The following is a 27866-nucleotide window of genomic DNA, read 5'->3' on the forward strand; positions in this document are numbered from 1 at the left end:
CTATTTTATTTGAGGCCAAGGTTTGCTAGAGTTATCTAGCCCCTCTGAGGTCTTGTCTGCATTTTTTAGTGTTACTAGACGAGGTGTCATCAGCAAAACTTATCAGAAACTTATAGGGGGGGCCAGTGACGATGGCATACAGATAGCGGCTAAACTAAGTTGGATTTTTTACTGCAATGTTACTAAAGAGGAGATGAAGACATCTCTAGAAACAATAGATTTAGCAGTAACATCAGTCAATTTGAAGCTTCAGCAAATGAGATTAATTTTTATACTTTATTATACTCCGGAGTGAATTTCTAAATGGGCTACTAGCTCAAACAACACCAAATCATACTGTCTGAAATGCCAGGAATTTGCAGCAGATTTGCGTCATATGTTTTTTAAATGTCCTAAACTGAAAGAATTTTGGTCTGGTATTACCCTCGCTCTTGCAGACTGGGCCGGGTATGCTAATCCGGTTACCTCGAAAGAGCTAACGCTGGGAATATTCTCAGAGTTAGGCTGTTTTACTAAGTCCTTTGCTTCTATTATTTCAGCCTGTGCTCGTCTATGTATAGCTCGTTCTTGGATCCAGAGCAGGAGTCCAAGTATTAATGAATTTTGGGCCTTACTAAGGGAAATCTATGAAATGGAGATGGCATTAGCTAAAGTTAGAGGCCCTCGGTCTTGCCTTAAATTTAAAAGGATATGGTCTTGCCTTCAATGGGACTGAGAGTTTAAAGTATTTTGTTATTATAACAGTATCAAAAGGTATTTGTATTGGCCAAACAGTTTTTTTTTCTTGGTTTATGCCAATAAATGTTCTTTGTCCTGCCTATGATCACTATTGGTATATTTTTCATGAATCCTTTTGTCTATGCAACTTATTTCTGTTTGTGGCTAAAAAATTAAGAAAAACAACAACAAAATAGAAGTGAAGGAGTCACTTTCCCGCATTCGCAGGCACCTCAACACTGCTGACCGCAGGCACCTCAACACTGCTGACCGGCCTGCTGATCCTGAGCTCCTGCGGACTACGAAGGGTTCAACAACACAGGTGGTAGTTATTCACGTCTCTTGAGGCCCAAGATGTCCTCTCACTGAGATTGAGGTCAGAATACCTTGTGGGGGCTGCATTAACTGAACCCCTGTGCACTGCATACTTTTGCAAGTGCATATGCCTGTTGGCAACTTTGCGACAAGTGCATTGTGCTCCATGCAGCCCCAACCTCCAGCAAATTCTTTCACCAAGATCTTCAGCCACACCACCTTGTGGGCACCGTGGCCTGCTCCTGTTGGGGAGCTGCTCGAGGTCCTCTCGCGACTCCAGTCCTTCCAGCCTATGGGTCCATTTGAGGGTCACCTTTGTTTTCCTTGGGCTTCCCTGAGTCCTCAGGCCTGCCCTGACTCTCCTGCTTGTCGAGAGTCCGCTGGACCTTGCTGGTCCCAACCGTGCACCTTCTTGACTTCCTGCGTGGGTTGCATTTGCCAAGGATTGATGGTGCTCCCGCCGGACACCAACACATCAACACTCAACATCCTTCATGGGACAGCTTGTATCCGGATCCTGGTTGTCCTCAGTGCCTCTTGGTCCTCGCAGCTGCAGAATCAAGGTCACTGTCATCCTTCCTTAAGCAGCAACATTCTTTCAAGTCTCCTGGTCACTCCTGAGTGACATAGACACTGTCCCCTCTGCTTTCAGGTACTCCTCTTTGAAAATCCACATTTGGATTTCTCCGGACACTTTCTCCTCTTCCAGCAGCGGCACTTTCTTGAAGTCCTCCATTGGGTTCAACTGCGATTTCCAACACCACTTCACACCTATGCACCCGGCTTCCTTGGGATAGGTAAGTGGGGTACCACGGTATCTATGGGTGGAGTGGCTCTCCCACCTTCTGTCTTCCACAGGGTTTCTTCAGGGTCTACTGGGAAGGGTCCCTAATCTTTAAAATTCCAACGTGACTTGCACATAAACTTGTATGGAGCACGCAGTCGTGTTCTCACGCTGCACACGCTCTCCATGGGGTCCCTATCTACTTATCTTGGGTGGTTTGGTGGGTCCCCAACAATTCTACGTCCGCTCGACATTTTCCTGACTGGGGTCGGGGTTCTTATACCACTTTCTTAGTCATGGTTTGGTCCCCCCCTGGGGTCCACTGTGTATTAATGCTATTTACTGTGATTTCTTTGCTAAAGTGTTGTGTGCTTTGTGTCTACCTCCGTGTGGGAGATACTGTAACATACTAGAGAGTGTTATATAATAAATACATATTTTTATGCGTACTTTGTGTGGTTTCTTTTGATTTAATCTATACTATAAAATTGCATTATGATAAAACAAGCTACTTAACACTCCTTCAAGACTAAGCCTGAAGGCTCCTCTCCACAACTACCACTTGGATAGCTTTCTAAGGTTGTCTGGGACCTCTTAAATCATCATAAGGGTTGTCTGGACTGGTGCAGGGTGCCCACTTACATTAGTGGACATCAGATACCTGGACAGCCTCTCACAGGCAGTTTCTGGACCACCCCTACCTATTAATTATACGATGGGAAAATATGTTTGGATCCCTACCTATTAATTATACGTTGGATAAATATGTTTGGATCCTAGTGTTGAATTCTTTTACTCCATTTCGGCCCACATATTTTTGTGGTCGTTTGCTATAAAATATAGTTTTCATACTGCGTTTAACTGTATGTCCAGTGGGGGAAAAGGAAGGGTGTGGGCTAGGAGAGGGGAGACACAGTAAAGCCTATCCACTTTTTTGTAATGTTCTTTTCTTCCTGTTCGTTGTATTTATTGTGTGATCAAATGGGAGAATGTCTTCATACTTCGTGGTCTTGTGCATTTCTATGAAAATGAATTGGTAGCATTTATTATTTGAAATCTTAATAAGGTATATTAATGATCGTGTTGTCCTCTTCCTGCTGCTCGCCCTATCAAGGGTCAGTGCAGATAGAATGAATACAGAATGATGTGTCTGAAGAATCTCGAGCCTCATCTCTGTATATAGAGCCTGCGACTTTACATAAAAATAACGGCATCACGTCTCCTTGGAAACAAGTGTAACACATAGTTTCCTACACCGAAAGGCTTGCCTGGAGTGGTAGTTAAACTAATATTTGCTTGCGTTTGTTCACTGCCTGTTACACGTTGCGAACACTAAATTACACCTCCCCTTTACTATTTCATGCTGCTTTCGGTAATGTAATTGCCAAGTCTAAATACAGCCTGTAAAAAGATGTACCTGATCACACCTAAAATCCAGGCAGACGAAAAAAGGAAATCGTTATTGCATCTTTTCTGAGCAATTTAAAAGCAAACACTTTAAAAATCCAACTAGTAGAATAATTGCAGAGATGTATAAACAGGCTAAGCTAGTTCACGCTTCTCAACAGCGCCACCGTGTGCAATTTATCATAAATAGGTTTGACCATGAGAAGTAATATGTGTTCACATACTGCATACGCATTTGTAATACAATAGGTCTCGCATTTTTTTTTAAAATAGTTTTTGGATTGTTGTGGAGTGCTAATTTAATGAAAAAGTGCACGCGATACTATATTACAAGTTTTTACAGGAACTGTACACTAAAGCTATAGCTATATTAACGTAGAAATGCCAACTGCGGTCATATCATTTACTCACAACACCATCCCTGAAGGAAAGGCTTTGCATGAATGAATCATATATTCATATATACAAGTTTAACTAATATATAGGGACACAAATGTTGCTGTAGTAGGAAACAATCCTCTTTGACAGATCCATACTGTGGTGCTGTAAAGTACCAGCCACTGGGATTGCGCTGCAGGAGGTGGGGGGGGGGGGGGGGGGGGCGGGGGTTGGGGGGTTGTCCAGTGATGAAAATAAACATGTTGTATTTTCCTGGATGTTGGACGATACAAATTCCACACCCCTGTGCTGATATTCACCAGCTATGGTTAGTATCACCAACTACACTTAGAAGGGCATATTATCAAGCCCATTATCGCCGATTTAGCGGCTGTTTTCAGCCGAAAAGCGGCGATAATGGTATCGCACTATTAGCAAGGACACACTAGCGCGTGTTTCCTTGCCTTAACGCGCGGTTCTATATCACCTCACCTCGCATCACTAATGAGATGCAAGGTAGGCGTGCCCCTCACAACTACATCATAAAATATCAGTAACGGTGCTTCGCTGTATTTACAACATAGCCCCATCCGGTTTAGCGCAGATTTTTTTCACGCAAACTGGGCCTTAACGCTGACATTTAACGTCTGTTAAATTCCAGGCTAAGGCTTACCTTACATGGGGGGTGGATTGTGTGGCTAAGACCACAGGCCCTATCATCAAGGATATCGCAGTTTTACATGGAACATCGCTGGAAAATCAGCGTTGTTCCATGGAAAACAGCGATATCCCCTCTATCGCTGGAATTTTTTTATAAATAAAAAAACGCTAAGCGCGCTTTGCGATATTTATCGCCATCTATTGCTAATATGCCCCATGGTTCTTTCAACTGAAGTAGGCCTGGAAAGTAAATCTTTGTTCACTGTTGCTGGCCACTATAATTGGGCAGCAATAGTTTTTGACATTAACTTTATATGTATTGCAACTGCAGGTCCATTAACAGACATGTTGTGACAGATAAGGACAGACAAACACGCACAATGATCTGTTGGACTGAGGAGGACAAATATACAAGTGCAGGGATCCCACAGGGGTGGAGGACAAATGTATAAGTGCTCCAATGCTGCTGATTGTGAGGGCAGATATATTACTGTAGTGATCCCATGAGCAGCATCAAACAAATATAACAGCTTAGTGATCGTTTGGGCGCAGGAGTGCAGATATACAAGGCCCGGTATCATATGGGTAGAGAAGGATAGAAACAAGAGCAGGTATCCCATTGACAAGTGAAACCTCTGTACTGAGGGAAACAGATATGCAAACGGAGGGATCCTATTGGCTTAGGTAGACAGCTATATAAAAGTAAAGGCACCATGGGCAGGGGAGAACAAATATACAAGGTAGTGCTATTGTCTAAATAGAATAGTGATTTGGTTGGCTTAAGGTGGTGAAACATAAAAGAACTGTGAAGCAATAATATAAGGAGTGTTATTAAAATGAAACAAGGATACATTCAAATGCGCTCACAAGATCCCAGGATTGGAGGAGGATTATCTGCCATTACTGCTAATTGTAGACTGTGACCGCCTCACCCTCACTGTAGCATCAGACCGCGCAGGGGAGATGCACTCAGCCTTAAATTGTGCCTCCATGAACAGTGGGTCATATGACAGTGCTGCCCGCAAAACCAACTGTGATTTCTCACACAGAAGCGTGCTACCTTCAACAGCCCTGTTTGTTCCAAGTGGAGGGGTAAAAATGTATTGACGGCAGTTTGACATTGGGTATTAATGTAACTAAGGGAGGCAGCATCCGGCAAATTGAGGAGGCAAAGGAGCTTGCGAATCAGCTTTCGCCACATGCCACTTTGAGACTAAGGGCCTGATTACGATTTCGGGCCCGACCTCTGGTCGATGGTACCGCCCTGCTAATTACAATGCGACCAAACACTGTTTGGTCGTACTCTCATTTCTGAATGGGAGCTCGTGTTACGGCAGTCAACCGGCCGTAACACAAGCTCCCATTGAGAAATGGGAGGTGTTGTTCATTCCTGCACCCCATGGCAGGCACCTGAAGGTGCCTGCCACAAGGTGCAGTGATCAACAAGGGGACACCATAGGTACCCCCTCGGCCTCCAACTGGAGGCTGTGCACCCAAAGGGGCCCTGCTGTGAGCCCCCAAACACACTTTTCGACATGGTGTCCATGTTGGACAGGCCAGCATGGAAACCATGTCGGAAATTGTGCAACGTAATCCCAAGGGCGGAAAGGCCTGCCCTCTGGGATTACGAGCCGGATCCAACTGGCCCATAGGAAGCCAGCCTGAATAACTGTCCGGTTTACTGTCTGACCGCCAGCATTGCAATGCAGTGAGCGGGAAGTCTGCTTCGTAATCAGACCCATGTTGTTTGCTTGAGGAACGGCTACTCCAGTTTGTCTTCTTTAGGGACGTTCCCTTCAGGCTCCTCCATAAACTCAATGGACAGCACTTTCTCGCAGATTTCTGACTATTTTGTGTTCACTGGGAATGAGATTTCCTCTGCATTGTCCTTTCCGGTTGGAAAGTAAACCAGTGGAATCTTCCCATGACTGCCCCAGCTTCCATCCATTCTCAATGGCACAGGCGTGAAAGGAGGTAAATGCTCCAGTGAAACAAGGCATCGGCAGCAGCGCACCTTGTGCTGGAAACAACAATCTCTAGTGGCCACCACCAAAGAGCTATGGCACCCGGCACCCAAGCCCATGGCTCAGGAGTGGCGCCTCCATAAGGAAAAACTGGTCTCTCAGGAAAAGGGAAAAATCGAAGCATGAAGGCCAAAAGTATAATTCTAGCAATATAAACAATTGTGAGCCACAGAATGACTCATGTGAAGAACTTGAATATTGATTTTGTAGAAGAAAAAAATGTTGCTCAAAAATCCAGTTTCCACGGAAATTCTACATATTCCAGAAAAGGGGGAGTTTTGCAATCTGTATTTTGACCAGTCAGTTGTTCATCTTAACAGCCCATCATCTTGTGACATGGAAGCTGAAGACAGAAACCAGATGTTACAGGAATGCAGGTGTGGCCTGCATAGCTAAGAGCGGTGAGGCAGGACGGGGGTGTGAGGGGTGGAGAAGGGAAGTCGACAGACGACGGCGATGCGTCAGGTGGATGGCAAGTGGTTTTATTTATTTTTTATTATATTTCACCTATCCCGTCGTCTGTCGACTTCCTCCCCAACTCTGCTCCACCCTGCCTCGTCTCACCACTCTTAATTGTGACAGCCACGCCTGCAGGAAAGCTTAATTCATCAGAATATTGTTGACAAAAAAGGAAATGGCCTAAAGCAACTACTCGTCAGTTTGCTCACTGGAAGACTGACGGGGCATCAGTAATGGGCTCAAGACACAGCCACATCCCTGAAACTGTATTTTATGGGCAGAGTGCCTACCTTGCGCATGATGGGAGAGGTTCAAGGTGTGAATGCTAGCATTGGTCATTCTTCAGAGGAGGCATCAATGTTAAATGAAGGACTCGGACAGTGTGACGAGGTCAGTCAGGCTATGATTGGAAGGGAAATAAGCACATGAAATGAAATGAAATGAAAACAATTTATAATGCGCAAAACAATAACCCGCAGGTATCAAGGCGCCTAACAATACAATCACAATTAAAACAGACGTCCATTACATATAGGCTTGTCGGAAGAGAAGAGTTTTTAGGGCAATGCGGAATTTCTGTATGGATGGAAGAGATCTCAGATCAAGAGGAAGTTCATTCCACCATTTGGGGGCCAGCGTAGAGAAAGCCCTGCCTCCCCATTTAGCTCTTTGTACACGGGGGGCAGTCAAGAGCGATTTCCCGGCGGAACGCAAGTTCCTACCGGGAATGTAATGGGAGATGATAGACCCAATACCCGTGTCGCTATTTTTAGCGATGGCTCTGTAGGTCATGCAAAGGACTTTGAACCGGATTCGAAGTTCTACCGGTAGCCAGTGCAGCATTTTCCTAGCCGCAGTGGCTGAGGAGCGTCTGGGAATGTCCAGGACAAATCTGGCTATGGCGTTTTGGACCACCTGTAAGCGCTGTAGGTGGCTCCGATTTAGCCCAGCATACAGCGCATTACAGTAGTCCAAACGAGAGCCAATGAGTGCAACGGCTATTTGCTTTCTAGCCTGCAAGGAAAGATATTTCCTGATTCTTCGCAGGGTGTGAATCAAGCCCCAGCAGGTGGAGACCGTTCTACTCACCTGACTGCCCATATCAAGGGCTGGATCTATCATCACCCCAAGATTCTTAGCAGATGTTGTGGGGGAAGGACATGTTCCTAATGAGTCAGGCCACCAATTTGCTGACCAAATGTTTTCTTTCCCCCCGAACACCAACACCTCAGTCTTCTCCCCATTCAGTTTAAGAGAGTTCTGAATCATCCAGTGACCAACCGCCTCCATACAAGATCTAAACTTGGAGGCGATAAGCACATCTGAATGGGGGAGAGAGACGAGTATTTGGGTGTCGTCTGCATAAGACACTACCTCCATCCCGAAAGATCTTATTAGCCTGGCTAGTGGGGTCACATAGATGTTGAAAAGGGTCGGACTAAGCGCCGACCCTTGGGGGACCCCACACAGCACTGGTCGGGATGGAGATAGATACTCCCCCAACTTGACTCTTTGTTCCCTCCCAATTAGGAAAGAGGTCAGAAGATCCAAGGCAGCATTCCTCACCCCCACCTCCCTCAGGCGAGATGTAAGCACAGAGGGGGAGAGGGTATCGAAAGCCGCTGTTAGATCTAGTAAGACCAGGAGGGTGGTCTGGCCCCCATCTACTGTCGTGCGGATCTTATCAAGCACGATGGTAAGGGCTGACTCGGTGCTGTGTTCCCTCCTGAATCCATGCTGGGAGGAGTCCAAGCATCCCGAGCTTTCCACAAAGATGGCGAGGTGCTTGTTAAGATGTGCCTCAAGCATCTTCGCTGGGGCAAGAAGCAACATGTGCTACAAGTTTCAAGAGAAATAAAGTCTTGCCTTCCAACGGGGACACTACATATAAAACTACAAACATTGCAATTTAAAAGGCGATTGTGTATCCCCAAAGCCATCAAACACTGAGGATCTGTATTTCTGTTAACCAGATGTTCACAACTGCCTTCCTAAAAATAAAGACCCGGCTAACTATGTGGTTCTGGGGAATGTGGAGTGGCCAAAAAACTGCAGTTCTGACAATACATTCGAAGAGACGGGCAAGAGGCTTTTTGCAGAGGAGTCTTGTGTTTGAAAGTGCTGTTATTAGGCAATAAAGGATCTTGGTGCGAACTCCTTCCTGAAGCTGCTTGTTGCAGTCTTCCCAAGGGATCTATATGTTCATTCTCCCAGAACAATGACCAAAACATGCAAACGGGTATAGTGCTACAACATGAAGCGCGTGCCAGTGCATATTAAATTTATGCGCATGGGAAAACAAATAAAAACATGAAAGCAGGCAATATTAAAATAAGAAAATACACGTGTTCACAAGATTCCAGGATTGGAGGAGGATTATTTGCATAACTGATAATTGTAGAAAGTGACCGCCTACCCCTCTCCATGCAGTCTAGGAGACTGCAGAGGGGTAATGCACTCAGCCTCACATTGTGCCTCCATGAACCAGTAAGTAGCATACTTGACAGTGTAACGGGAGCGAGGGAGGAGGGGGAGGGGTGCGGTACTGGCCCTGCTAAGAGTGGAGACCACAGTGTAAGCCTCATGAATTAGCTGGTGCCTGCACAGAATGTATGATCTTATTCTGCTGTATTTCTCCCCACAGGGAATCACAATGTGGTCGCTACAACAACCGCGTTGTGATTCCGCATACCATTACTCGGAACAACTTGCGGAGGGGGGGCGCTGGATGTTGGAATAGTATAATTTACTATTCCAACTCCAGTCTGTACGGACAATAGGGAAGGTGTTGGATTTTAAATCCAACCCACCTCCCCTCCCCCTCCGCAAGTCGTTGTTCCGACTTGCGGAGTAATGGTATGCGGAATCACAACACGGTCATTGTAACAACCGCATTGTGATTCCCTGCGGGGAGAAAGATTTGTGGTAACCGTTGTTTACCGCCTGCACCCCTTTCTGCAGTACCTCTGCTCTTATGATTGTGCTGCCCCGATGTCTAGAGCTGTACTATTACCTCTGATGGTGTTCTTGGGCTGTGATTATCCAGGGGACACTGGAAGGTGAGCCTCCCACTTTCGCCCTGCTCCCTGGGCAGCTGACTGCAGATCCCAAGACACGCAGTGTGCTACTGGCTCCAGACTGCTGCACTAATCTGCGGGAATGGATAGGCAGCAGGCCCACCCTCAGAGGCCTGGTTTTCATGATTTTTAAAAAATAATTATGAAAGCTGGTGCGTGCTAAACATGAAGAGCGCCGCCTGTGCATAATAAATTTATGAGCATGGTGGCCCTTGAAGTGGCCCCATGGTTATACAAATAAAGACATGGAAGCAGGTGATGTGTAACATCATGAAGCTCGGCCCCTGTACATATTAAATTTATGCTTATGGAGGCCTGTGAAGTGGGCGCCATGGTGATACAAATGAAAGCGGGTGCCGTGCTAGGCACTGTGGTGATATAATATCACTAGTATCAAATGGAAAGAAGTAGTCATTAAACGAAACCCCTAAACAGCTAGTAGCATAAGTAAACTGTTGTTGGCCGGTGCTTCTTACCATAAAACAGAAGTGATGTTTCAGGAGCGCCAACCAATAAGGAGCCAGGAAACAAGAGGAACATAGAAGTGAACCAATGACAAGCAGCAGGCGGGATTACACTCTGTATACAGGTCTTGCAGACAGCGCATGTGCGCTGCCTAGGCTCGACCTAAAAACGTGCATGTGGTGGCCCTTACCCTGGCCCAAAGGATTGTTCACAGGCACTGGCTAATAATTGATAAGGGGCTACTATCAGACAGATATGACTCTTATTCTGCCCTGATACTGATACTTTTCAACAGAAAGAGCCCTGGGGCCCTGCTAACCAGGCCCCAGTGCCAGTACCTTTTCCCTTAAAACAAGGTAAATGTCTAATTGTAACCCAATTGGCAAGAGTGTTAACACCCCTGTAAGTCTGTAGTAAATAGGTGCCCATGGTACCCAGAGCATGGGTACTAAAGATGGTCCTTATGGGCTGCAGCATATATTATGCCACACAAAGGGACCTACACAAAAAATGCATGCAGCCGGCTATAGCAGGATGTGTGAAATGGTGCCAACCATTTTTAAAACACAACATGGCACACTCCCTGCGTGCCATGCCAAAGTACACTACATATATTATGTGTAAGTCACCCCTAGAGCAGACCTCAAAGCCCTAAGTCAGGGTGAATTATATTATATATGATGGCCCATCTGCATGAGCAGATAAGCTCCTGTGATGTCTAGTTCCATTACTAGATATTGCAATTGATCAGACAGCCATATTAAGGACATGTAATGGGCACTGGCCATTACGAGTTACCCAGCTACAGGATGACTTCATTGAAACCAATGGTCTTTGGTACCAAACACATCATCTTAATAAATCTGATGCCTGTACTGTATGTATTATGACATGCACCCAGATGGCACCTTAGAGGGTCCCCTGAAACCCTGCTAGTCCTGTAGTGTGCTGGCGGACTGGTAATGTCCAGTCTGCCACTGCAGACAAGTTTCTGACCCCCTGTAGGTGAGAGCCCGCGCTCTCAGAGGCCAGAAACAATATCTGTTCTGAATGAAGGTGTTCACACCTCCTCCAGCAGGATGGCTAGTGAATTAGCATGTCAAGGCCAGAGGCTTCAATTCCTCTACGCCTTAGATATGTGACAGTGGCTTCCCCCAGACCTCGGAAACGCCACCCTAAGGCCTATTTGGCACCAGAGCATGTGGTAAATTAGTCAGAAGGGTGTCACACTTCAAGGCTAAGGTCTGACTAATGCCGGCTTCTTGATGCGCCTCACCGATCCTTCTGCTGACTCCCCGAAGTACATTGCTTAGCAGCTTTTATCGCTACTCTGAGCGATCATCCATGATCCTTGCTGGATCACCTGGGACTTCCAAAACCGTCCCTTCCAGCAGAGGTTTCTCAGGTCCAACTTGAATTATTTTGGGACCTTATCCTAACCCCATTAGTTGCCAGTTGTGATATGTCGCCACTGCCATATAAATAACAGTAACTCGGTTCTGATGATGGCCTAAACATTTCTACAGGCCTAAATGCCATCGACTTTTACAGCTGAAATTTCAGCTCTTTTTCCCCAAGGATGCCCCACTTGACCCCTTTTGTATATATTTCCATTTATTGTTTGGGTAGCCGAACTATGTAAATTTCACTCTTACTTGTTCTTTGTTGTGCCCCTTTTGTCGCAGTACACACTTCCTCACGTATCACTTGCGCAATCACAATTTTTCACGAGCACTTGTGCACAGTATCCCACAGGTTACATGCCATTCAATGTAACTCAGTGTCACCCTCTCATATGTTTGAAGATATGAAGTTAAATATGACAAACATATGCAATTTCTAAAGTACATTCTATGTTAACAAAACTTTTTGTCTCCCTGGTTTTCTCCCTTCCTCTTTCCGCTCTCAGCGATTAATTGTGCAACCTAAAACTGACTTTTAATTAATACCCTAAGAGAAATTGTTGTATGTTACACATATTTGGCCGAGTCTCTTTAGCGTTTATGGACCACCTCCTGTAGTCTGATACTGCCTACACTACAAGGCTAGGCACATCCCTAAGGTGGGCCACCTGAAGTGGACAGCCAAGGAAGGGTCACCATTTTGAATTTGGTGAAAGTAGGATCTCTGAGTCAGGTTTATGCCCACTCTCCCCAAGAAGTTGTCATATAGGGGGTGGAGTGGTATACAACCTTTACAACGCAACTTTTACAACGACCTACCATTACCACGCATTTTTTACAACGCAGGATCCATTACAACGCCTACCATTACCACGCATGTATTTACAACGCAGGTACTTTTAGCCGCTGACCCCTCCTGGAGCCTCTCAGTAACAATACCCTGTGTACTGGAGCCCTTGCAACTACCAGGGTTTGTTGCATGTCCAGTCCAAACACCACCAATGCCAACACCGACTTGCTGTTGAGGGGCTTCAGGATCCACAAGATCTTCATCAGATTGGCCTTGCTTTCCTGTTTTCTCTCTTTCTCTGTGTCATCAAAACCAAGTTAGAGCCTTTAACTACAGCGACCCCTGGATAAAATACCTCTGCACACAAGCCTCCCAACCAGATGTGCCCCTGTGCTCCATAGACCCTCAAGAGCTGAGCCCTACTTTGGGTTCTGCTATACTTATCCCCAAGTCCCCGCTTGCAGCCTTTCTTTTTCAGGTACCTTTACCATTGACTTTACTGTGTAGTGCTCAAAGCTACCAATGCGACCAGCACCTCTGTACCTGAACTCACCAGGGCAGGTAAAAGCAAACTACTGGTGGTTTCTTGGACCCTGGCCCCTGAGCACCTTAAGGCCCAAAAGTCACCCTTAGGAACAACTCACAAGTATATTTATGCAGTGTATGTTTCTCCCAATAGATAAAATTACCACAATCGAGGCTCATACCGCAAAACCATTACTCAACTGTATTTTTCTATTTCTACAAAAAGCTATAACTCCCAAAATACTTATCTGATTCCAAGGATCTTGGTATCTTCTAATATATAAAAGTATGTGTTATTTTTCTAGATTGGTCTCAAATTTCTTCTTGAGTATGTGTCTCATTTATTGACTCTGTGTGTACAACAAATGCTTAACACTACCTTCTGATAAGCCTAAGCTGCTTGATCACATTACCACAAATAGAGCTCTTGGAATTATTAATGTAAGCCCTGTAAACCAATAAGGGTCATCTGTACTTTTTGCATGGTGTGCTCGTACATTGGCACTACCACATAAAAAGCCAGCTTCCTACTGCGTACAATAGGGTATGTGCAGTTTTGTTGGCCTTAGGACTCTGTGCACTTTACCACTGCTAATCACAGTTAAACTGCTTGTGCTCACTGCCTAAAATGTAATGGCAAAAGTGGCTTACATCTGATTGGCGTGTTTAATTTACTTATAATCCCCTAGTAAAGTGGGATACAATATATACCCAGGTCCTGTAAATTAAATGCAACTTGTGGGCCGGAAGCACTTATTGTGCCACCCACTTAAGTAGCCCCTTAAAACATGTCCCAGGTCTGCCGCTGCAGTCTGAATGCAGTTTTAAACTGTCAATGCGACTCGGCAACATAACCCACTTCCCAAGCCTTTGACTCCCATTTTATTGCATATAAGACACCCTTAAGGTAGGCCCTAGGTGCCTATAGGTCAGGGAGCATTTTAACTAAAAGGTTGGACCTGTTTGTTTAACTTTTACATGGTCCGGTAGTTAAAAAGATCTAAAAAATTGTTTGTTCACTACTGTGAGGCTTTCCTTTCCCATTAAATACCATTGGATTGCCTTGTTACATTTAAATATGTGCTAACTTTTGGGAACAGGTAAAAATTTCATGTTTGGTGGCTGAAAAATTGTAATCAAAGCTCTTCTTTAATGCTAAAGTCGGGCTTTAAGTTACAATTTTGAAAATGTCGCATTTTCCTGTTCTATTATATTTGGTGCCTGTTCCTGGGTCATACGACTGGTTGTAGTTGGCAGTTGGACTTTATTCCTCCTAGACACCCACACAGTAGAGGGGTTAGGTGTGGTTGGATGGGCCATCGCTGGCAGGATAGGGAGATGGGGCTGAGCACAGTCTCACTTGCAACTGTTTAGGCTGGGCCCTGCCTTCACACAAAGGAGTTCCCACCTTTGCGTTGTTCATGCAGCCAGATCGGAGCCAGGGCAAGGGAAGCAGGAAAATTCAAGCACTTCAAAGGGATTTCTCTAGAAACTTCTCCTACTTCAAAGAGGGCACCAGGTATAAAAATAGGACCCTCTGACCCACTCTTCACTTCAATTTCTGGACCTGCAGAATGACTCGCTGCTGCTGTTGCCTGCTGTGTACTTCAGAAGACTGCCTTGCTGCCCGAAGCCTGCCTTGAACCCTCAGAGGCCTGCCCTGCTGTTTGAGCCCAGTTCTACTGCTGAACTCAGGACTACTGGAGTGACTCCAAGGGCAAGTTGGCTGGATTCCTGATTAGATCATCAGGGACAGAAAAAGCTCCATACTTCTTGATACTGCACCTGGATCCAGCCTGAGTTAGAGCAGTGTCGGCATTCTGATTGCCTTATCCGGCAGCATAATGATCTTGTATGTAAAAAACTGGCTTATCTGGAACATTGTCATTCCTTGTATTATTTTGTCCTTCACAGGCATATTGTTGGCCATCCTTGACATATAATGGCCAGAAATTGACTTCTAATGGATGCCTGGCTACTCACCATACACTTGTGCACCAGACAAATCCAGATAACAGAACATTCAGGTATATGTGTAGCATTCCAAGCATATAGAGGTCACTATTAGCATTTGATGGGCATCATTGGCAGGTGAATTTGATGCATGAGCATGCAAAGTAGATTTTGCCCACGTGGGTCTGAAGCATAGGAGTATACTTTATAGAAATTAAAAGCTGGTATTTTGAGTCCAAATTCACAGATTTGCTAAAATGAAAAACTGATAGTTTGGGCACAAAGGGTTATTTTTGTTAAAAAAAAAGGAAGGGCTTAATTTTCTTTGGGAATAGGGGAAATATTAACATAAAAAGACAAATGTATGTTTGGTATGAAAGTGTACAATTTCAGAAAATATCACAATGACTTTTGGGGTGAAGATTTTTGGATACATTTAGAAATTTGGTGATACTACATAATGAGTTTGGGACACTTATTTATGTGATTGCCTGGATTCAAGATGTTTCTATCTCTCTGGCTCTTATTTCGACATATATATTGATATAGCTTTATTTAGCATTATCATCACTAATCCTGTGTGAAAGACTATAAGATTGCTATTATAGAATTATCATCACTAATACTCTGTGAAAATCTATTAGATTGCTGTAATCCTAGAAATATATTTGCTCTGCTTCTGGTTTCTAAGTCTGTGAGATCTATCCGATATAGCTTTCCTATCTAGTGATGGAGATTATGAGAAATATGTAACTTTTTATTTTCACATCATGTCCTGTCCAACTAATTTCACTTAAAATACACTTGGAAGTGGCAAGATGGGAAATTCAAAAGAAGTAGAGGCTAGAAGGCAAGAAAGGTGATACATACATGTTTGTAAATGATAAGCGGCCAGGTCGCATTGCATGCCCAAATAATTTGAGTAACCTGTTCAATTTACATCATTTGAGACAAGGTTTAGGGAAGTGCACGTTTTATTACCACTTTATAACTTTTTCTTCTGGAGTATCTAAGGACAAAGCCTCTAAGGCTGCTATAACTATACTGATGTGTCTGTTGCCTGAACCTGTTATGCCTCTAAAACTTGAGCTGTAACCCTGATGAACGAGTCCAGGAAATCTGTGTAACCACATGTAGTTTCTTTATTGAGTTGTGCAATAGCATCCAGTGATGCTGTGCCGGCCCTCTACACCAGATTTTCTCTGGTGCCATCTTGCAGGAGTATTTCAGTAGAAGGTGAATCTGGGAGAAGTATACATTCAAAATTAATTTGCGCTTGAAAATGAATTTACATTTCCAAAATCGTATCTCGAATAGAGATAAATCCACTAGCTTTCTCTTAAAGCCCCAGAGAACGAGTATCTACTGACCATTCTGATGCAAAAATAAACACGTTCTAAGATATTTATACATCATTTCATTGGTCAAGGTTATAGCCAATCAGAACATTCCTAGGCTTCAGTCCACCAACTGACCCTTCCCCCCCACCAAAGAACTGCTATCCATTAGTCCCACCTTTACTTTGCTTTGCATTAACTTCTCAGAGCCATACCCATTGACTAAACTCTGGACCAATCGCCACAACCTTCCCATATATTATGCTCTTATTGACAACTCTATAGAAAGGCACACTATCACCGTCAAACTTAAAAACAGAAGACAGATGGGACAAGGTATTTGGTTTCTCTGTATTGCTGAGCCCTGGTTGACTAGTTAAGACAGCACTGAACTAGTCTAAAAGAATTGTTTTAGTTTTATGTATTTTATATGGTTTTTTAAACTTGGTTTTGTATATATCTATTTTATAGTCCTGATGAAGTCCTTTCTCAGGGCTAAACGCAGTGACTGGGATAGATGTTTTGTATTTGAAGAATAAAAACTGTTGAAGATTTAACTTTATGGCTCTCGTATATCAATGAACTGATTTAAGCTATCTCCATCTTGACAAACTGTGTTTTTTGATTTTTAGACTATGTGATTGCTTTAGTATATATTTGGTAGCACTCCCTACTGGGTTGAAAATTGTCTTACAGGTATAGCTGGGGGCCACCACCAGCCACAATTTTGCCTCATACACTGATCTCATGGTGAAAGCAGTCATGTTGTTGACTGCATATGCTGTGTATCTAGACTGTAGAGCGATTGCCACCCCTACCCTTTCAGTTCAAATCCCTGTGTCAGCTAGCCCAGTTCAAGACGAACCCACAAACAGACTGCAGACAAGCCATAAGTGAGAAAATAGATCTACTGTTAAGGAAATATACCCAGTGAGCAGGTAATATAGACTGCCCTAATGTTTGGTCAGAAAAAGTATCAATATGTGCATGCACAAGCCCTTTTTGAATTTCATCTGTCCATTATCAATGCATCAAGCTTTCTACCTTAATCCAAGTGAGTAAAGCAGTAACCTAAAGATCGAATGTATATACGGGTATTTTTGTATTTGGGGGTTTTCTAAAGGGCATCAAATGCCCCAGTTAGTGGCTTCTAGGCACTAAGGTTGACGTCACCAGGAGAGGGGAGGTGAAGAGATATACAAGGGAGTTTGGCTCACTTGTGTACCTCTCGCTGTCTAATAATCCCACTAGAGTTTTAGTACAGGTAACAAAGCCTTGGAAGTGAGGCAGTCTGAAACCAGGTAGAGAGGGGATGTCTGGCCACAGCCATCTGACCAATAGGATTTGTGTAAATCAGTCTGTTACCTCTCTTAGGACAACAGGTTTGCCCATATGCCATGATGAAGAGATGTCTTCAAGGATGTCTTGAATTTGATGTAGTCAATTTCTAATCTCAGGTAGGTGGGTAAAATATTCCAGATGGTTCTGGTGTTGAAGAGAGGAGCTTCCAAATCTTTTATATCAGAATCGATGGGTAGACAGTAGACCTCTGTTAGCTGGCCTGAGGTTTACAGTCAAAAGGTACAGATATAGAGAGTGTTAGAGGATACCCTTTCTTTTATGTGGGGCAGGTTGAGTGATCCGGAAGCAAACCCCATGTGATCATGTAGATTCAGATCCAGCAGCATGATAGCAGCCTGGTTTTGTACTCATTGCAACTTGGCGAAGGGTGCATTTGGTATGTCTGTTCAAGACTATTATAGTATTCCAGCCCTGACAAGACAACTTTGAGGTTCAAGGTTGACAAGGAGACAAGCTTGATATTTGGTCTCTAGGAGCCTGCCCTGTTCCCTGTCTAAGTGCCAAGAATCTTGGCATTATTGTAGACTCCTCTCTGTCATTAAAGTCACAAATAAATAGAACCGTCGCAACCTGCTTCGGGATGCTAGGGACTCTTAGGAAGATCTTTCCTTTTCTCTCCCTTTCAGCTCGGAAACAGGCAGTGGTTGCCCTTGTGGTATCTAGGTTGGATTATTGCAATGCCCTTTATTTAGGAATAAATGGGGGACTTTTGCATCGACTCCAACTAGTGCCGAATGCAGCTGCTAGGCTGGTGATGGGTCTCCCTAAATTTCATGCCATCTCATCCACCATTAAGAGCCTTCACTGGCTCCCGCTGGGGAGGAGAATTGTGTTTAAAGCACTGTGTATGGTACACAAGGCCTTGCACAACAAGGGTGTTGAAGGCATTAAAAAACTGTTTCACCGTTATATTCCGAGCAGGAACCTGAGATCTATTGCTAGGAATTGGGTAACAGTTGCTAGGTTCAGGAAAGTCAGATGGAGGAGGGGGGGGGCTTTTTCGCTGTTGGGCGCCAATTTGTGGAATCTGCTTCCTTTCTCAATCTATAATTTGGAACTACATTCTGCCTTTAGGAAATCTTTGAAGACCTGGCTTTTCTCTTGCTCCACTCCTCATCTCCCTTGTAATTTGTGAACTTTGATATACTGACCCTGTCTGCAGCACCTTGATACCTTTGGGCTAAGTTTGCGCTTTAAAAGTTTTATATTCATTCATTCACTCATTCATTCATTCATTCATTCATTCGAGGTGATTTTCTCGTAGGAATGTAGAGACAGCAGAATCTCTTTGGGTTGTCACAGGTGGAAAAATGCTCATTTGCGAACCACATTTTTCCATACAGAAAATGAAACATCGCTGTCAAAGAGCATGCCCTGATTCTGAGCTTATTTCACAGACAACCACCTAGTATACCAACCTCTTGGATAAATGACTACAAAGAATTCATTTTAAAGTGAAGGCAACTACAACTTACAACTATAGAAGATTTCAAGCTAGTATTTCAGATCATATCTAGCCTTTTGTCTAGAACAAATGCTCGTAGAATATTGTTTTTAAAAAGTTGGGATCAACTCAGATATGTTGTTGTGCGCCTATTCCTGAATGCAATACTAAGCCTAGGTTGCATAATGACCACAGGCCTGGCTGATCTTACCTGGTGAAATGTAAAGTGTTTTCTAGTATCGATTGTGGCAAGCAGTGCATAATCTGGGAGATATTTTCAGCAAGACTGGTATAAAAATATCTGACTAGTGAATTTAGAAAAAAGCTACATTGGAAATGCTGGGGCATTGAAGACAACGCAAGGGAGGAGTGGTAAAGAACATTTTCAAAAAACAGTGGTCAGACAGATATCCTGTAATAAGTGAGGAATGTGGGTGAACCCTCAAAGAGAGGCAAGTCAGGTGTTGTCCAGAGGATGACACTCAGTAATCTTTTCTATTTCTGCATTTTACACAACTGCACAATGGTATAACAGTAGTCCCCGAAGCCCCCGTAGTTTGGGGGACCACCAAGCTCCAGGGGCCCCCTCTGGCTTTGTGCACAAGTGGCAGGTCCCTGGCCTGCAAGATCCTTACTGGGTCTGGAACATGGGAGCCCCCTCTATGTGCTTTGCAGGGGGGAGCCCTCAAGTTTCGTTATGCCACTGCAATTTGTAAAACGATGCTCAAAATTGGTGACAATGAGGCACCTGCATCCAAATGAACCAGAACAATGCTTGGCACGGCCATAGTACATGGCACTGTACATACTAGTTATGGGTTCATACATGCCCATGTCCATGTGAGAAATTGTAAATCCTCCTCATGCAACGGCCACAATCTCTGTCAGGGTGAACCACATAAATCACTAAATTAACCTGTGCTTAACCCTCTGAGCTTGACACAACATCAGTCAGGCTTACCTTAGAGCAGAGGTCTTCAAACTTTTTGATGCCGAGACCCCCTTGTAAAACCTTTTTAGGCGTAAGGACTCCCTTCCGACAAAAGATTCTAGAAACTGGTACTCCTCATCATCAACACCTATAGACAACCATAAATGCGCCTGTTGGACCTCATCACATCCATCCCTCCATCCATCATTCATCCACCCACTTTTTCACACATCCATCCATCCTTTCATCCTTACATCCATCCATCCATCCTTCAACCTTCCTTCCATACATCCATCCACCCACCCTTTCATCCTTCCATCGATCCTCCATCCACCCACCTTTTCACACATCCATCCATCCTTCAACAATCAATCCACCCTTTCATCTTTACATCCATCCACTCATCATTCATCCACCCACCTTTTCACACATCTGTCTGTCCATCCATCCTTTCATCCTTCCTTCCATACATACATCCATCCACCCATCCTTTCATCCTTCCATCCATACATATGTGGTAAATAATTAATATTACCTTATCTTAGAATGTCTATATTAGTAAATACTTTAAATTAAGTAAAGAGAGGAGTCCGTGGTATTCGAGTAAAGAGGGATTTATTCAATAACTCGAGTTAAGGGGAGCTCCTTCACCAAGCGGGTTCAGGAGTGGTCTGATGCTTTATTCACACAGCAGAATATTTATACAGATTCAGTCAGTAGGCAAAAACAGGGAAGTGACAAGCAGTAATTTCCAACAAGATGTGTCAAGGTATGGGCGTGTCTTGTGTCTCGTGAGAGTGCATGTAATGTTTCGAAATGTGCTCATTTCAGTTGAAGGCTCTTCCTCATCCGGGGGGGGTTATCTCTCAGCTTAGAGTCAAGAACAGGAACTATCTTTTAAAACAGGAACTATCTAGCTGGTTCCCAGAATTGGCAGAACCACAGAAATGTGTGGTCAATGAACTAAGATGCCAGGTGCAGGGTGTCTTACAGTCAAGAACAGGAACTATCTGCTGCTGGTTCCCAGAATTGGCAGAACCACAGGAATGTGTGGTCACAGTGTACAGCCTTGTGCTTCCTCTATTAGTTGGTGTGGTTTCAGGGCCTAACCTCGTGCTTCCTCTTTCAGTTGGGGGTGGTCACAGTATAGCTGGTGTGACAGGCTGAGTTACCAACAATGGACAGGATGTGGCTGAGTCTCTGGCACATCTGGGGGAAGGCACACAGGCAGGCTTCTTGGAATTGGCTCGACCACAAGGAGCAGGGGGTTGTGCAAGATTCAATTGGGATGTGGAGGACAGTTTTCAGACAAGTTGCCTAGAGCATGGCAACACAAAATGGATTTTTAAAAATGCAGTTCAACAGGCGCTCCTTTTGCCATGCCAAGGCAACAATCAAACGTGTCTAGATCAAATGTCCATTATTTTCTGGACCTTTCTCGATCTGCATGCACTGTACTCCAGGACATCTTCCTTTCCCTAATTACTTAACTTGGAGTATATGTATATATATATTACCATAATTAGATCTCTCAACCTACACACATATAACTTGAATAGGGGCAAAACCAGATCATCCTTTACTAATCAGAATGGGAAGCAATCTATGGGCCCTACAGCTAATACAGACTATCACTACTCCATCTGTGTCAGTCCTTGTGTGGTATCAAATGGGCCTTAGATATTAACAATGCTTTCAGGTGAAATGGTGATACTCTTTGTCTGAATACAGGCCTGATACTGTTCTATTAAACAGAATACTACTCTTAAACGATGTCAGAAAACAGTAAGAACAGTCACACAAATCCATTTTTTGTTGGACCATTTTGGAACATATCTAACATTTGCTCTAAATTATTAGACTGTAATTGCTTGTGCAACTCTGCCCAAAGTCTGTTTTAAGCCTCTTTAGTAGGCTTCTATCGTCCATCAAATCTGCTTCCATTTCCTCCTTCCGCGTAGGGCCTCTCGAACCATGCCTTTCCATGACGATGGTGCTTCTTAGTGTCTGTTGGAGTGTCCTCCTGGCAAACATTCACAGCTCACTCGAAAGTCTCAATGTCTCAAGGCAGTGCACCAATATCTCTCCTCTGCGGCAGGCACTACAGATACCATGCTCTTCGGTGGTCATGAGCGCAGATCATATCGTGCGGACCCAAGTGCTGTTAATCAGGATAGAGCAACAGGCTTTCACGTTCAGCAACACTATCAGGCTACAACACTTGTTATGCAGTGTCAGAAGGCGCTCGGGCTGCTCTTTCATTCTAATTTCCTTTCCACATGGGTACCACAAATGTAGTGCCTTTTGCCAATCTTATATCCTCCGGTGCACTGCCCTTCTGTTGGAGCAAAGGAAAAGGGGGTTGACCAAAACTCAGGCCAAGGGAGTCAGGGGACCGCGCGCTGTCAGAGGTTACTAGCACATGACAGGTAAGAAACTGAAGCCTCAAACCAGCCCTGTCATCAACAACAGGGATCCTTCTCTTTCGCTCTTTTGCACTGAAACTCATTTTCAGCAATAAACAGGAAACCAGCTCCTCCTTATTCTCTGATGTCCAACGCCGTCTGATGGAGCAGGCACAATGCTTTGGAGATGGCATTGATGAAGCACTGGCAATCGCTATCCAGCCTTGTCACTTTCTGGGTGCTGGGACTGTAGGTTCAAGAAGTTCGCCCCTCATTTGTAGCTGTCACTGATGGGAGTTTAGGACTCATTTTCATTACTGTTCTGCAGGGTATCATGCGTCTTCCTTTTACTCTGGAAGATCCTGCAGAACCTAGTGATGTATGAAATGTGACACAGTTGTTAGTTCTCTTCAAATTAAAGGAAAAACAATTAATTGTATTTAACAATGCGACTGCAAGCAGGTGGCCTGCAATCTTCGAGGGAGTGGCCATATGCCATGGGATTACTGTGGTCTAGAATGCACTGTCATTATCATAGGATATAAAAGAAAAAGGCAGTACTTCTAGTCTCTTCAATTGGGTACCCCTTCATTGTCCTCACTAACTACAATGTGAGAGCATATCCTCTGCCATCTAAGGGTAGATAGCTACATTGGACTTCATAGTGGCATTGTCTAATAGGGTAAACATTTTGTTTTCTGAATGATTACATCTGTGTGTTCCTACATTCCTTATCTAGAACCTCTCAAAAGAAAACTCGCATGATAGATTGTCAGAGGCATACAGATACCTCTTTTTAATAATGGGGCATCACATGCACGAATCAATACAGGCTAATGATCAAAAATGTGGAAACAAAAGACAAGAACTAGAGAGTTCTGGCATTTCCATGATTAGTACACATCTGATCCTACCAAAAATCAAAACAGCAGGCACAAAAACCCAACTAAAATAGGCATTGAAATTATGTCATGTTCCAAAAAATAAACGTAAGGTATTCTCTATTGAGGTGGAAAACTTGTCTACTATAGTAAAAGATCCTATTGGGTCAATTAACCAGTCCATCACTACCCTGACAGTCAGGCTATAAAAAACATCCAAGTGGGCATGAAGAAAATTCTTGAAAACCAGCCTGGTCATACAAAAGGGAATTATACATAATATGGGGGTCCCTAATATATCGCTACAATCTGGGAGTGTGGACCTGAACAATACACCAACAATAATAAAAGGGCTGACTGATGAAAGGAATACAGAAAAGGGAAATGGGACTGGGACACAGCTAAAGTCCCCCATAAGTAGGCACAATGCGACATCGATTAGGGGAGAGGCGGCAAAAGGAAAATCTATAGAAGAACAAAAAAAATTACTTAGGTGATAGTCAGGCTTGTGACACAACACCATGAGTACAGGTGATACACAAAATCCAAAATAGTGCACAGATTTTAGGTCACCTTTTGCAAAAGCCATAGATTTATAATTCCTCCTTAGGGTCCAATCAGGGAGTATTTAATCAAGGGCTGCCTGTCCTTTAAGGGAAGGGGCAGTCATGGCTAACTGCAGGTGACACACCTTTAATCCTGTATAACTCTTTTATTTTTCTTCAATACCATTATAGCCAAATAGACATACACTGTTGAAGTGTTGTCTGTCATGTTCACAGCATGAAATATCATATCTGTGAAATTTAGTAACCAGAACAAGTCCAACCTAATGTTGTGTAGTGATGGGCACTGTCATGACCATCCCCTCACAACACAGGGGAGCTTGTACCAGTATCAAAATATAGCATTGACAAAACAACACAAAAACAAAAACATACAAAAATTTCTTTTTAAAGGAGTTATGCAAAAAAAACACATCTTCTTTCAACATATTGAGCACCCTTCTTTCTGCAATTTGCATGTTGATTAGGTCCCACAGATACAAATGGAACACTTGTTCCACCACCTCGTGGAATGGACCATCACTGATGCGTTTGCTGTTGACCTCTGCTTTTCCACCACTTTCCTACACCTGTTGTAACATTCTTGGTCCGTTCCAAACTTTTTCTACCCTCATTACCTACCTATAGTCATTCAGTGCGCACATTTCACCTTTTTCCTCTTACAACTATGACCTTTTGTCAAACCAACTCACGTGTCTTGTCAGCCTTAAAAACCACCCAGAACAGTCCATGAATGATCTGTGGGCAGAAGCAAAAATACACAACAAAAATATTAACTGTAACTTTAAATCAGAAGACAAAACTTAATACACATTAACAAAACACAAAATCGAAAAATGTACTTAACTGTAACCATCTTGTCAACTTAGCAATGACTAAAACATGTAAGCATGTTAAGCCACCTTAACTTTGACTGTCTAAAAGCAAAACTTTGTGTGTCCTTTGCGCCACAATTGTTCTGATAAAAAAATAAATCTGAATCTGCCAATCGGTTTTACCTAGGCATGTGGCCTACGAAATTCTAAGAAAGAACTTCATCTTATTTTCTGTCTAAGACTAATACAACATTTTATTTTCGGTTAAATGAAGGCAACTGTGCAGACATTATTTTTCAAGAGCAGAAATAGAAAGGAATGCACTTCTGTGAGACAAGACCCTATTTTATGAGGCTGCAGATGTCTACATGAAGGCCTCGCACAGTCTTCCAAGAGCTAAGAATAACCCCTCAGTGCAGGACTTTCTGGGCTGCTAGCCAGCCTCTGCCAGCATTCCTGGCCCCCACCTTACAGACCTCAGGGTCAAAATCTGCCTTGAGCTCTGCGCTCCTCAGCCCCCTTTTTCTCCTCACTCTGAAGCTGTCAAAGACAAAAAAAAACCTTCCTACTTTTCTCTTTTTAACCTGCAATAATTAACACTATAAAAAAAACATGTTTTATATATATATATATATATATATATATATATATATATATATATATATATATATATTCAGCTCCTGAACCGTTTCCTTCAAGAAACGAAAAGCGCACTCCAGGGGTAAAGCAGCAAAGTTTATTCAGCCCACCAACACTCGTGCAACAGACGCGTTTCGGACGTCAAGTCCTTCGTCAGTGTTTACACAGTTTACACTCTTGCGATAGTATTTAATGAATACCCACAAGATAGAAAACGGACATCATCCATGGAGCGCTAGCGCGGCGGCCATTTTAAGATGGTTAAATACCCATTGTCATAAGCATTAATATCAGACAAAAGAGCTTCAATTCTCCCTATTTTACTATATTGCCGTGTATCGGCAGATCACCACATTGCTAGCATTAATATCCAAGGCTTCCGTTTACAATAAGACAACAACTGGGCCTTTTTTGCATGTTTCACTTGCCGGCATTTTTCCATATTTCAAAGTAAGAACTAACAATACACGGCTTGATTTTAGACTTGTCTTAAACAATTGTTCTTACTATAGGTAAGCGAAAGACATGAATATGCATGTTTAAGAACAATAGATGTAATCATGGAGATGATTACTGTTAGTTCTTACTTTGAATATAGTACGGCAATATAGTAAAATAGGGAGAATTGAAGCTCTTTTGTCTGATATTAATGCTTATGACAATGGGTATTTAACCATCTTAAAATGGCCGCCGCGCTAGCGCTCCATGGATGATGTCCGTTTTCTATCTTGTGGGTATTCATTAAATACTATCGCAAGAGTGTAAACTGTGTAAACACTGACGAAGGACTTGACGTCCGAAACGCGTCTGTTGCACGAGTGTTGGTGGGCTGAATAAACTTTGCTGCTTTACCCCTGGAGTGCGCTTTTCGTTTCTTGAAGGAAACGGTTCAGGAGCTGAATATTTTCCGCGAGTATCGGCGCGGAGCTTGCACCCGCTGTTTAGAGTGCCCTGGGATGACCGGTACGACTTGGAGCCTCAATATATATATATATATATATATATATTACTTCTTTTAGGGGCTACAATTTTATTTCTGTTCTTAGATTATTAAAATATTTACTGTGAATAATTCACAGAACATAATAACACACATACCAGAATAGTCAATTAAATTTCTCATGGCTATTTCATAGACGGTGGGAGAGGTGTGGCGCCGCGGCCAGGGCGACTGACGCTGGGATCTGGGGACCACGGTTCGATCCTCAGCTCCGGCGGCAGGTCTGCCCAGCACCATGCGACTCTGGGCAATAGCTCGCTTAATCTTCCCGACGGCCCCCAGCGCCTAGAGACCCTAACGGGTGATTGTGCGCTTTACAAATGTGGACTTTACTTTACTTACTTACGGTTTAGACGGGCTCAAAAAGAGATTGAAGAAAAGAGAGAGAGCAACCATATTTTTCTTACCCTTAATTTGTACAGGGAGCGAGCCTCCTCCCCCATTTTCACAGTAGTAAACCCTGAAACATGTTTTACTTCTGTCAACACTTAGCAACCCCTATTTGTAGCAACTGGGCATAAACAAACTCTGAGGAAGTAAATGGTATATTTAATCCATTTAAACATGTATACCCCCCAGCATTTCCCTGAGCATCAGGGCTACCTCCTACTCTATGACACGTCCTGGGTCAACAGCTGCGGACAAAAACCTCTCATTCCACTGACGCAAGTTCCAGTGAGGCTATGTATAATGCTCCTAGTAACATGGGGATGTATGCTAGTATTTCCCAAAATGTTCATAAACAAGCATTGCCAAAGCCAGTAAGTCCCTCACCACTCAAACAAGCATGGGCAAAAGCAAAAATCGTTTTTGGTCTCAGAAATTGCATATTGCCACAGAAATTCTGTGCACTGTGCAAAACTACTTTGTGTGTCAATATGCTCCTTGTGAGACAGCAGAATACTGTCACTCACAGTGATGCCAGTTGAGAGAGAGAGAGAGAGAGTGACAGGCATAATTTTAATATACGCAAAAGGCGCATGTGAAAATCTGAATCTTTCTAGGTTCACCTTTTGTTTTTAGTTTGATTTCTTTCTGTTTGGACTCCTTGCGCCAAACCCGAAAGGAATCAAGCATTGCAGGCCTAACTTTTCTCTGAAACAATTTCTCCTCATAGACTTAACTTGTTTCTGTGTTGTTATCCATCTAATGTGTTCGCCTGCCACCTCCCAATCTTTCTCTCGTAGTTTGTCATATATACCCGATGGCAACAATAATTGCAGAATTTCTGTAATATCAGAGAGAGTATATGTCCCCATCATTAATACGTCTCCTAATTCCTTAAAAAATCCAGCAGGATCTTTTGAGTGAGGGGGAACCATCTCTTTTATCCTTAGCAGTTCAAGTTTTGTCAAGGGTACATAAATAGCAACGCGTTGTAACGCACCATTTGCGTCAGCTCTGGGGTGGACCTCCCTCATGGGGAACTGGCGTGTTTGAGGAAGTCTATTAACTGGTCCACAAGTATTAGTGAAACATTTATATTCAACCGCTTTCTGGTATTCCTGTCTAAAATCTATGAATCTGTT

The 27866-nt window shown here is 43.5% G+C and overlaps 1 protein-coding gene, 1 long non-coding RNA gene and 1 pseudogene across 3 annotated transcripts in view; 2 read left to right on the plus strand and 1 right to left on the minus strand.

The window, feature by feature from the left end:
• The window catches only part of RASGRF2 (Ras protein specific guanine nucleotide releasing factor 2), a 1720695-nt gene that overhangs the window by 1421172 nt on the left and 271657 nt on the right, over window positions 1-27866 (plus strand). The window lies entirely within an intron of this gene.
• LOC144819110 (uncharacterized) lies at window positions 5252-8860 on the plus strand (annotated as a pseudogene).
• The window catches only part of LOC144818185 (uncharacterized), a 39255-nt gene continuing 33348 nt past the window's right edge, over window positions 21960-27866 (minus strand). The window contains exons 2-3 of the long non-coding RNA XR_013607062.1: window positions 24576-24621; window positions 21960-22807 (exon numbers count right to left, since the gene is read on the minus strand). This is a non-coding gene — a long non-coding RNA (uncharacterized LOC144818185). The remainder of the gene's footprint in view (window positions 22808-24575; window positions 24622-27866) is intronic.

Source organism: Lissotriton helveticus, chromosome 2_1, assembly GCF_964261635.1.
Source record: "Lissotriton helveticus chromosome 2_1, aLisHel1.1, whole genome shotgun sequence".
In the NCBI taxonomy this organism is placed as follows: domain Eukaryota; kingdom Metazoa; phylum Chordata; class Amphibia; order Caudata; family Salamandridae; genus Lissotriton; species Lissotriton helveticus.